The 9,311-nt window shown below is 39.1% G+C and overlaps 1 pseudogene across 1 annotated transcript; it reads left to right on the top strand.

Moving 5' to 3' along the window:
- The first annotated feature begins 300 nt into the window (after window positions 1-300).
- On the top strand, window positions 301-8,372 carry LOC309805356 (eukaryotic translation initiation factor 3 subunit E-like; annotated as a pseudogene). The gene is made up of 2 exons: window positions 301-443; window positions 7,347-8,372. The product of its transcript is annotated as a eukaryotic translation initiation factor 3 subunit E-like (transcript).
- The last annotated feature ends 939 nt before the right edge of the window (window positions 8,373-9,311 follow it).

Raw genomic sequence — 9,311 nt, 5'->3', positions numbered from 1 at the left:
CTAGGTTGATAGGTCTGAATGACTGCATTAAATTCCTCAGCAAATCGGCGAGAATCTTCAGTTGCTTTGGGAAAATCTTTGACTGTGGCTCACAGTTTAGCTTTAGTCCAGGAAATATAAGAAATTAAGGGTTAGTCTCTGGATCCTCAGAAAGCTTAATTTTAAAGGGACACATTCTGATAAGTTCAGAGGCAAAGGAAGTGAGGTCAGTTTCTGAGAAAAAAAGGAAGTTCAGTGAGAGAATTCGATGGGGGAACTGAGGGTATAGAGCTGTAGGTGGCCTAGAAAGAAAGGAGGAGGATGGCGCCAGAGGCAGGGCTTGGGCACAAGGAATGGAGGGAGAGACACGACGGCCCTGGAGAAAGAACCAGGGGCGAAGGAGCCAAGGAGGAAGGGCCTGGGGCTTTTGGGGCCATTTTCACTTTCTTTAATCCTTTATTTGCGTCAGTTAATCTTAAAATCTTATTTTGCAGAAAGGCAATTTTAGGCTCCTGATAAAGTTTGGAATCCTCAAAATACAAATCGAAATAGACATTCTATTTAGTTTGAGACATTTTAGAGCTATGGTAGTCCAGTTTATTTTTAAGAAGAGTAAGTTTGAGGATTTCAAAATTCCTCTTAATGGCCACTGATATTCTAAATTGCCTTTGGTTATGTTGGCTTCTTTAGTTGGAAATGCACTTGAGGAAAGACTGTGGTTTTTAAACATAAAATCAGCTCAAATCCCTGTAGGGGAGTGCCCTCAAAATACTTAGATAACTGCGGTCGCATTCTCATAACTTTTTCTCTAGAGTAACGGGATAATTTTCAAACCACCTAAACAGTTTTCAGCTCAAACAGCTTATAGCTCGAACAGTTCAAATATCTCTAACAACCTGTAGGCCTAATACCAGCCATTTCTAAGAGAACAGTCTGGTCCTAGAGGAACCTAGCTGAAGCCTTCTCAGCTCAGTTCCCATAGAACAGCCCTCATTCAAAAAAAAAAAAAAAAAAAAATGGCCAAAGGCTGAACCAGTCCCAACTGGAACAATCTGATTTCAAATCAGATCGAAGTGCCAAGTGAACACTCGCATATAGAACAAGGCCTTAACTAGAAAAGTTGAAACCTTAAAACAGATCTCAAACAAACCCTAGAGAACTTCAAGATCCAAAGAGGGGGGAAGCTTGGATCCAGGAGAAAGACATACCTTTAAACTCCATGGTCAGGGAGAAAAGCAGTGAGCAACAATGGGCTCAGTGTGGGTACTGCACCTGGTTCTCACCAGCTCTGGAGTCATTGGGGGGTCTCCTCTAAATTCCTGTATGTGCCACCAAAATGTTGACCTAAAATAAACAGACTGCCAGCTATTTCTCCAGTAAAAATGGGCTTATTTGGGATTAGAATTGCAGTTTGGGGCCTGCAACCATGGCTAGCCAGCCACATGCAAGTCCCTACACAGCAAGGAGAGAAGAACTCTTTTATAGAGGGGAAAAGGAAGTTGGGAGGGCTGTAGTAAACAAAGAGTCCATGGATTTTCATTGACTGAGTTGTTGCCAGGAAAGAAGAAGAGTCTTTCTACTTTGTGTTGGTCTCTGCTATTGTTGTAGGGCATGAGAGCTCCCCGTTCTGGTCTCCCAACTCCATTTAATTGAGGTTTTAGTTTATTAATTTTTGACACCTTTGACACCTAAAAGTTTTTAATTTTGATGAAGACTAATTTAATGTTTGTTTTGTGGCTTATGCCTCCAATTCTAACTTTTGAGGGGAGGTGACTTTGCTTAGTTCAATCATAGGGGAAACTACGATGCTCAGGTGTGTGGGATTCCATTCATTGATAAGTGGTGGCAGAAGCACTTAGGAGAGAAGGTTAACTGATGAACTCAGTGTTACACAGCTAGAAAAAAGAGCAGAGTTGAGACTTATACCTGATGTTAAAACCAGTAATCTTACCTTAAAAATCTCTCCAAATGACCTTTGGTTATCTAAGCTAATAAAGGAACTGAATGTGAAAAAATAAATAAAACCAGTAATCTTTACTTCTCTAATTATGCAGAGAAGAAATTATTATGGTGAACTCAAGATGATCAACTTTCTCTCAAAGAGTTGGTAGCATTTTGATAAAGAGGAGGAAGGAAGAACTTTTCTTTGTAAGGGATTCTTGTTTGTAGAAGACTTATTCGAATAGAGCAGATCAGTATGAAAAAGGAATGACAAACCCTGTCACTACTTCAACTTCTTTGTTCCATGCATTTCACCCTGATGCCTTGGGCCTTATTAGATGTCCCCAATACTTAGCAGGGTTGCTGTTATCACTAATTATGGACACAAGAGGGTGCTAAAATATCTCTCTTCTGGTTCTTTAGGCCCAGATGTAGAACGTTCTCTTTCCTTTAATGCTCGTTCCATTTTCAGAAAAGAACTTTGATTACAAAACTCAGGAAAAACTTAATAGAAATAATGAAAATACAGCATAATATCAAATGTTTAGATTTCAAGGTTAACTGAAGTATAGTTCCAGTGTCGCTGATGATTTTGTACAATTTTAGATGAATGTAATAGAATTTCAAAGCTAGAAAGAACATTTGAGATTATCTTCCCTTTTTTCCATCCTGCTCCCCCCCTGCCCCCCTTCCTTCCTTCCTTTGTCCTTCCAGGGACACTTTGGTAAACGGAATCTTTTCAGTTTGGAAAAAATAAGCAAAATATAAGCAGAACTGTTCTTCTTGAAATGGAGGTAGGATGCTGAAGCCCAGTCTCTGATCTTACCTTTGCCACCATGGCAGGCCCAGAGGCATGTCTGTTAACCCCAAGGTGCCACATAAAAGAGTTTGGAAAATAATTGCTGAAAGTCAGGTGGTTGGCAAACTGCATTCTTGAATCAAATCCTGCCCCCTGCCTGTTTTTGCACAGCCTGTGAGCTAGTTTTTACATTTTTTAATAACAGGCAAAAAGTCAAAAGAAGAATATTTTATAATGTATGAAAATTATATGAAATTCAGTTTCAGTGTCCATAAATAAAGTTTTATTGGAACACAGTGATGTTCATTCATATATATATTGCCCAAGGCTGTTTTTAATGCAATAATTTCAGAGTCGAGTAGTTGCAATGGACGCTGTATCTCAGTTTCTTTAATAGATGTAAAATGATATAAGGTAATAATTATAATAAAGTATTGTTAGATTTGTAACAGATATGATATAATATATATAACATAATAGCACAAAAAGGGGAAAGAGGGAATAGAGCTATATAGGAGTAACATTTCTATCTCACTTTGATTACATTAGTATAAATCTGAAGTAAGTTGTGATAAATTAAAATGTATATAGTAAGCCCTAGAGCAACCACTAAACAAACAACAAAAGAAACCCTAAAAATGGTAAAAAAAAAAATCATAAAGGTACTAAAATGTTACACTACCAAATATTTACTTAATGCAAAAGAAAGCAGTAAAGTAAGAATGTAGGAACAAAAGGATATAAACAAATAGAAAAAAAAGTTCATATAAATTCAACTATATCAATAATAACATTAAATGTGAATGGATTAAACAATCCAGTCAAAAGGCAGAGATGTCAGACTGGATTAGAAAACAAGATCCAACTACATTCTGTCTACAGGAGACACCTTTAGATTCAAAGATATGAATAGGTTAAAAGTAAAAGGATGGAAAAAGATGTAATATGCAAACAGCAACCATAAAAGCTGGAGTGGCTATACTAATATCAGACAAAATAGTCTTTAGGACAGAGTACATATGGACTGCAAAGCCTGAAGTGTTTACTATCTGGTCCTTTACAGAAAAAATTTGCTAACTCCTGTTTTAGATGCTTATGATGACTCACTGGGATACAGGAAAATATATTAAAGTTTAGACTACATTTTAGAAGTCTAATTATTTAGAAACTTTTTGTGTTATGTTTTATATTATATATTATACATTGGGGTTGAATGTATATTCTTTTTTTTTTTTTTTTGCTGTACGCGGGCCTCTCACTGTTGTGGCTTCTCCCGTTGCGGAGCACAGGCTCCGGACGCACAGGCTCAGCGGCCATAGCTCACGGGCCCAGCCGCTCCGCGGCATGTGGGATCTTCCCAGACTGGGGCACGAACCTGTGTCCCCTGCATCGGCAGGCGGACTCTCAACCACTGCGCCACCAGGGAATTCCGAATGTATATTCTTTATAAATAAATAAAATAGACATAATTTCACGTGCATGTGCAGAAATGTTTTTCTGATCAAAGTGTGTAATCAAGTACTTTTGGAAACCACTCTAGTCTAACTGTATTGTTTTACTTGTGGGAAAAATAAAATCCAGAGTGATGAAATGATTGTTCAAGATCCCAGAGCAAGTTATTGGCAGATAAGCTACAGGTTCCTTGCCTCTTTCACTGCCCACCCCATCTTTTGCTGTCCTCCAGCTTGGGGTTTCTGAAGTAAGGCTCACCTGTGGTGACTTCAGATTCTCTCTAGCACTAGACCTACTACTATGTAATACATTCACAAGCCGTTTTCCTAGTCTTTTTATGAACCTTGGTATGTGCTGGCCATGTGAGTGCTCTTTGAGCTCAGCAAGAGGTTGAGGCATACCCTAAATTCATCCCAAATGTCTTCCCTGAGCTTGTACGTATCTCGTAGACAGATGAAGTAGAAATATGCACACATACTGCATCGTACAAATATCCTTTGCTTTAGGAATGTGGTGTCAGGAACAAGATCAAAAAAGTTTCTGTAGTTGACTTTGGACTTCACTAGTTGGGATGATGCAGCTTATTTAGGAAAGTCACAAGTCAAGAGGGACACACACAAAAAAAATTGTGCACATTCTAAAGGAGGTCCAGGATAATGAAAAATAAGAGACACCATGTCTGTGAAAAAGAGTAGAAGAAACTGGTGGTAACTTAGCTCAGAGATGACTCAGGTGCCCAAATAATTATCTTCAAGTATCTTAATGACTGTCCTGGAAAATGAGGAACTTAGCTGTTTCATAAGCCCAGATCTAGGACCTATGGTAGAATTTGCTGGGATTTGGCTTGGGTTCACTAGCTAGAGATGTCCAATGATGAACTGGGTGTCATATAGACTTTGACATCAGAGAGAAGTGAGAATAATTCCTGGCTTCATCTCTTATTGCCTGTTTGACCCTGGGGATTATGGTTATAGAGAAGAATAATATATTGCAATATTGTATGTATAACCCTCTTTTTTCCCCTCTCCTACATGTCCTTGAACCTCATGCAGCCAACTGCCAGTTTATACTGTCAGGATTTTGAAATTCAAGGCTAAGAGAATAGTTTGAGAAAAGGAATTTTGAGTCTGGCTTTTAGAATCTAAGGCCAGAATGTCTGGAAGGAAGTAGAACACAAAGTATATGCTGAAATAGTAGGTTTGGAAATATGAAGTAGGAGTCACACGGCACTGCCCACTAAGACCAAATAAAAATTCCATGGGCTGGAAGTTAATGTGTGGAGGAAAGACAATGTTGAGGGAGGAGATTGGTGGAGCCTAGCCTGCCTGGGACTCAACATACCTAAGGGAACCAGGGGGAGAGCTGTGGAACTGGCACTAAGACTCATCAACTACCAATAGAGAGACACCATCTATCACAAGGTGGGAGTCAGATCATTAATGGATATCATGGGATCACATTAGGCATTTGGACCAGTGTCATAAATCATCAATGCCATATAGCTGTCCTCATTACATCTCGTAAAGACCTCCTAATGAAACACTAGCAGAGTGCTGGTCATTGTCCTATGAGAGTTGCAGCTCTTTGGGACCAAAACTTTGCTCAGCTCTATTTTACTTTCCCTGTGTGGAAGCAACTCTTATTCACTAGGTATATTCTAAGGTGTTGCTTTGATGACAGGATGTCTCCTGAACCCTGTAGGAGGAGAGATAGTGTGGAAGGGAATCCTCACATCGGTACCTTGGTAGGAATGAATAGAACTGGTTTGAGATCCTGTCTGCTCCAACCCAGTTGCATTAAAAACAGCAATTCCAGGGGCTTCCCTGGTGGCGCAGTGGTTGAGAATCCGCCTGCCAATGCAGGACACATGGGTTTGAGACCTGGTCTGGGAAGATCCCACATGCCAGGGAGCAGCTGGCCCCGTGAGCCACAATTACTGAGCCTGCGCGTCTGGAGCCTGTGCTCCGCAACAAGAGAGGCCGTGACAGTGAGAGGCCCGCGCACCGCGATGAGGAGTGGCCCCCACTTGCCACAACTAGAGAAAGCCCTCGCACAGAAACTGAAGACCCAACACAGCCATAAATAAATAAATAAATAAATAAATAAAGAGCATGGTTCCCTTTTAAAAAAAATTCTATAAAAACAGCAATTCCAGTTACATGTTAACCATACTTTTGACTTTCCATGTGGTTACAATTAACTTTCCTAGATCTTTTTTGCTGTTGTTGTAAATTATAACATTAATAATTATTTTATAAGGTTGCTCTGAAGTTAAATGAGACAATGCATAAAAATATTAGCACACTGTTTGTCTTAGGATACGTTCAATAAATGGAAGCTGTTAGTATTATTCAAGAGGTGATGAGATCATAATCCTTTTAAGTGTTCTTATGAAACTGAGTGACCACTTGGTGTTTATGTGGTAAGGACATTAACACTTCTGAATGTGATAGTGGTCTCAGAGACCCATTTGTCAGTTTAGATCCAGTGTTTTTCTACCTGCTGTGCATGGGCTAGTACAGACTGGCTGTATAGCATAGCCTTGGATAGTGTTAAAATATACATAAGTCTGGGCCCAAATCCAGATAATTTGATTTAGTAGATTTAGAGAAAGGCTCAAGATTCTGTGTTATTAACAAGCTGTTTCCTTCTGGAGGTTCTAGGAGAGAATCCATTTCCTTGCCTTCTTCAGGTTTTAGAGGCTACCCACATTCTTTGGTTCACTGCCCTACATCACTCCAACTTCTCCATGCATTGACAAAGCTCCCTTTCTGACTCTGACCCTCCTACCTCCTTGTTATAAGGACTCTTATAATTACATTGAATCCTCCAGGATATTGCAGGGTTATCTTTCCATCTCAAGATTCTAAACTTAATCACATCTGCAAAGTCTCTTTTGCCGTGTAAAGCAACATATTCACAGATTCTAGGGATTAGGATGTAGATACGTTTGGGGGGTCATTATTCTGAAAATCATAGAGGATAAGGTTTTTTTGGACTGTCAGCTACATGAGAAACCCCTAGATGACTTCATTCATTCCCACCTAGTAAGTCCATGTGTTGGGGGATTTTTCTTCTACACTACCACCCCTCTAAGTGTCTATTTCTTTGGTATACAAGTGTCCCAGAAGACTGATTTAGACTTGACAATTCTATATTTAGATACACCCTAAAGGTATGCAAAATTCCAATATAAATGTGGAAACTACTCTGGAGCAGCAGAATATCTTTACTTCTTTAGAGTGTTGGTTCCCACAATGGACAGAAATGCTTTGAGTTCACTCTGGGGAAAACTGGTCTCTGAAATCTTACTGCAGAATTGGAACGCAGCCATGGAAGACCTTATGTGGCTAAAAGAGACTATAGATAATAATTCTGTGAGTTTGCCACTCTAGTCTCTTCAGCAGCAAACATGCTCATTCATTGGTCTCTGTATGTTTTCTTCAATCACCCCAAAGAATGTGATAACATTATTGATCTCTTTCTCTACCAGCCACAGTACCTTAATGTAATTCAGAGGATGTGTCCACATATTCTCCACTATTTGACCACAGCAGTCATAACAAACAAAGATGTTTGAAAAGGCTGGCAGGTGCTAAATGATCTGGTCAAAGTTGTTCAACAGGAGTCTTACACATATAAAAAACCCATTACAGAGTTTGTTGAGTGCTTATATGTTAATTTTGACTTTTATGGGGCTCAGAAAAAGCTGAAGGACTATGAATCAGTGCTAGTGAATGATTTCTTCTTGGTGGCTTGTCCGGAGGAGTCCATTGAAAATACCCGTCTCTTTGTATTTGAGACTTTTTTTTGCATTCATCAGTGTATCAGCATTAACATGTTGGCAGATAAACTGATCATGACTCCAGAAGAAGCTGAAAGGTGGATTGTAAATTTGATTAGAAATGCAAGACTGGATGCCAAGATTGATTCTAAATTAGGTCATGTGGTTATGGGTGACAGTGTAGTCTCATCTTATCAGCAAGTGATTGAAAAGGCCAAAAGCCTTTCATTTAGAAGCCAGATGTTGGTCATGAATATTGAGAAGAAACATAATCAGAATAGTAGGTCAGAGGCTCCTAACTGGGCAACTCAGGACTTTGGCTTCTACTGAAGAACTGTACAGAAAAAATTAAAAAAACTATAAAAGAAAGGTGAAATAATAAAACCATTATGTAAATGTGAAACATTTTGGAAACAATTAACATAATGAGTATAAATTTTGGAGAATTTGAATAAAATTTAGACTGTTTTTCATTAAAACAAAATACTTGACAATTCTAGGGTATGCTGGATGGGAACAGAACAATCTTAAGGGTCAAGGTATAAATGGCTATCACTCCTGCTTGATGATCAGTGTGCCAGATGGTAACTTCTGTCAAAGGAAGGAACTCATCATAGCTTCTCAGTCCAGGCAGCATATAAGACTTCATGTTTGAAGGCAGTAGCTTCTGTCCCTGGGCCCTAGCTACATATGATCATGCTCAGATGAACACTGGCCATTTCCTGGATATTGACTCAGTACTGTTCCTATGGTCCCTCTGGCGACGTCTCCTCATTCTTTGTCCAACTGTCTTCTAAGTCTCTCTTATCTTTTTCTTCTCAGCCTTGGTAACCCATCCTTTGCCTTAAGGTAATTTTTCTCTTATCATTTATATCATCATCATATCATATATTCTCTCAAAATCTCATGTGTCTATAGCTGAGTCATAATATGTAGGTTGCTAAACTCAAAACCAGCAACCAACTCTCTTTGCTTTCTTCTGTCAGTTCACCTCCAAGGCAATTATAGAGAATGCTTAGCTGATTGAATGTGGGAAGGAACAAGGAATGAAGCAAATTCTGGAAACAAACAATTAATATTTCAAAATATGATCCATCTTCATAATTTTTAATATTTGTTCCAACACTGAAATTCAAAGATACAATTCCTAAGTCCAAGGCTAGTGCTCATTTCTACTAAACCACACCCCATTGTGTTGCCTTTAGCTCATTCCTTTCAATAACTTTTTCAACAACTCCAAGACCTTGGATTTCCAAATTGGCATATTTCCCCTTCACCAGGACACCTCCCATTCTTCCTAAATCCCCATTCTCACTATGGTGAGAGCATCCTGCTCTGTAGCTCCTGGGAAAGGCT

The sequence above is a fragment of the Mesoplodon mirus genome (genome assembly GCF_964341445.2).
Source record: "Mesoplodon mirus genome assembly, chromosome: 5".
Lineage (NCBI taxonomy): Eukaryota > Metazoa > Chordata > Mammalia > Artiodactyla > Ziphiidae > Mesoplodon > Mesoplodon mirus.
The sequence above is the reverse complement of the archived record's forward strand: the minus strand, read 5'-3'. Positions and strand labels throughout refer to the sequence as shown.